Here is a 3,262-nt window from a genome sequence, read left to right on the forward strand (position 1 = left end):
ACTTGGGCTATGTCACAATAGCCAGGGAGACGAGGGTCCATCACTCCCTCTTTGTCGCAGCCCCTCGAGTCCTTCCATGATGGCCTCCCAAGTGATCATGTCTGGCCTAGGTTGCCCCTCTCTAAGGGGTCATACCCATCATGGACATCGACCATGCTTTGGGGACAGGGGAAGAAGCAGAAGCAGGGCTTGCTGCCAGAGACAAGCTTTGTCTCCTGTGGCCCAAATTCTGGAGGTTGCTCACTTAGCCATGGGAGGCAGTTACAATTTCTGAAACCAGGCAGGGTGGTTCCCAACATCTACCAAGAAATGATCTGCTTGGGGAGGAAAGGTGACTGATCTCTCAAATGAGAAGGACCCAGAGCCTTTTTCTCAATGGGCTTTTATTAGTGTTGGGAACCACCCTGCCTGATTTCAGGAGCTGTAACCCCCCATGGCTAAGGCTGAGTGCACAACTTTCAGACCATGAGCCACTAAGGAGACAAAGCTTATCTCCTTGGCAGAGGTGCCACCTTGGCCCCTTTTAATTCATCCATAACTGTCCCCCAGTGCTTGATTGGTTAGCCAATGATGTGTAAGATTCCCCAAGGGGGAAAGGACCTAAGACAGGCAAGATCACATGGGGGCCCCAAGGAAGGACTTGGGGGGCTACAGCAAAACAGGATGATGGACCCCCACCCCTCAGCTATGACATAGCCTGAGTCCTCATTCTCCTGTTCTCTCCTGTTTCCTAATCTCCTGGCTTTCTGACTTAAACCTGAACAATCCCGGTGGTGGGTGCAGCCCTGTGCTAAAAAGGGCAGGTATCTGGGGTAAATCAGGCCTAAGAAAGAATATGTAAAACCCTGTGAAACCTTCTTTGTTTAGAAGGCTCTCAATTAAACAAGGATCCAAGCAAGAAGTGGGTTTGTTTCTCAAAGTTTTATAGCTCTTTAGCTATCTGACCTGGAATCAGAATAGGTCCTCAGAGTTCTTAATTATCTATTGTGTGACCCTTATTGCCTAACAATGATTAATGAGCTTTACCTGTATTCCTGTGCAAGACAAACCTAATATGTGGGGGAGCTCTGCCTGCAGTCCCCCCCAACCCCCCCCCCCGGCTACCACAGATGATAACAAGTCTACCAAGACATGATCTGCTTGGGGAGGAAAGGTGGCTGATCTCTCAAAGGAGAAGGGCCAAGAGCCTTTTCCTCAATGAGCTTTCACTGGGTTCATTTTGCACAGGAATACAGGCAAATGCTGTATCCAATGCTCTTCCCCTTACAATCCACCCTTACAGAAAGGCCACTGCCCCTGTGAGGCACCAGCCTTTTAGTACAATCTCCCTGGCTCTCTGTGACTCTATCATCTACCTACCTCCAGGTCAAAGCCATCAAAGAAGACTTTGGAATGAGAATTATTAAATTCCACTCTAACTGCTGGAGGAATGATGCAGAAGAGAAAGTGAGTAGGGACCAAAGCTAACTTCTACTTTGCCATTTTCATTTTGTCTGTGACTCTTGTTAAGTTATCACCACCTCAGACTTGGAGTGCTATAGGCTTTGGCACATGTACCAATTTGCTAATGACTGAGCTGTACAATATAGTAAAATATCTGGAATACTTCACAATACAAGGTATAGAAACTCAAGTTTCTAATATTCAGCAATATTAAGAGAAGTTAAATTTTTCAGTATTATCAGTAATCTTGATATAAAAATGATATGGCTAATTTCAAACTATAATCCCCTATCTGATATGCTGCCATTTGAAGACCCAGGGGGATGGCTGAACAGGGATTAGAAGAGCATTACTAGCTGAAAGTAATCAGGTAGCAGCACAACTATAGCGACCCTGTTCTTCCCCTCATATATTCTGTTTGGTACCCTCTACCTCTGAGATACTACTGATTGATAATAACATAAACTACCCTTCTCTAGCCAATATTTCTTGAAAAATGTTTATTTCTGCTTTTCATAAACATCCTAATGACCACATCCCTTATAAATCTGCAAGTTCTAATCTTCAATTCTTAACACAAAAATTTCAAAATAATTCCCTACTTGAAATAAATCAAATCATATATATAGAATGGTCTTACAGTGGGGATAGAGAATGACATACAATGAATGACATTGTTGGTTTTCACACACAGCTGTCCCTCCTTTCTCAGAATCTCAATATATTGGGTTGGCCAAAAAGTTCATGCAAAAGACACATTTTTCACTTTCACCAATAACTTTATTGATTTGGATATTTTTAGTATGTTGGCTATCTAAATGTCTGGATTTGATTGCCATCAACTTCAACTGGTCTACTTGACCATGGATCATTGTCCAGTGAGAAGTCTCCATCGTGACACTTTGCAGACCAATTTTGACACAGTCTATCAGTGACAGCACCTTCTCTGCACATAGCACAAATCTTTGTCTGTGTTTCAGTGGCATTTTTACCTTTCTTGAAATAATAAAACATAATATGCCAAACTGTTGTGGATTTTCTTCCCTCTTCAATATTAAAATGGCTACACAAAAATTCAGTAATGTTGTTTTTTTTTAATGCATGCTGATATGGCAGCCGTTGTAATACAATCTAACAAAATTGTTTCAAATAAAGTTGAAGACAACTAAGCCCTACTAGAGCCATCTTACAAAAAAAACCCAAATGAACTTTTTGACCAATCCAATATATTCATATCTTCCACATAGATGTCACTCAGAAGAAATTGACCCTATTCCAGTTCCACAAGTAGATTCTGATTAGTCTAAACTGGTCGTAGTAATCAAACACCTTCATCAGTGATTGGTCAGGAATCATGACTCAAACCAATCAGCATGTAGCAGTACCCCATAACTGCCATGGATCCAGAAGTAAGCACAAGATTTAAATTGACCTAAATTGTTCTATGATTGAAGTAGTTTTCTCCCTGTCTGGCCATGAACAAGGAAGCATGTTGATGTTGTCTAGATCCACCTGGCCAACTGGGAAGCCATCTGAAAACTAGCTAAGATATGTAAGAGGCAGAACTAAAAAAAAATAAATCACATGAATCTAAGCCAGAGCCTTGATCATATTCTGCCCAGAGATATCCTACCTTTGGACTTCCTACTACTAAGGTAATAAATACCCTCAGGAATTAAACTGTTTATATTAAGTTTTCCCTCACTTATAGCTAAAAGAATCCTGCTTAGCACTATGTATAGGCCATAGTTGTTTTACAAATAGAGATAGGTATATATTAAAGAAAATATCTAAAGGCTACCTACAAACTGAATATTTA

The sequence above is a fragment of the Artibeus jamaicensis genome, unplaced genomic scaffold, assembly GCF_021234435.1.
Source record: "Artibeus jamaicensis isolate MK-2021 breed Jamaican fruit bat unplaced genomic scaffold, CSHL_Jam_final contig_760, whole genome shotgun sequence".
NCBI lineage: Eukaryota > Metazoa > Chordata > Mammalia > Chiroptera > Phyllostomidae > Artibeus > Artibeus jamaicensis.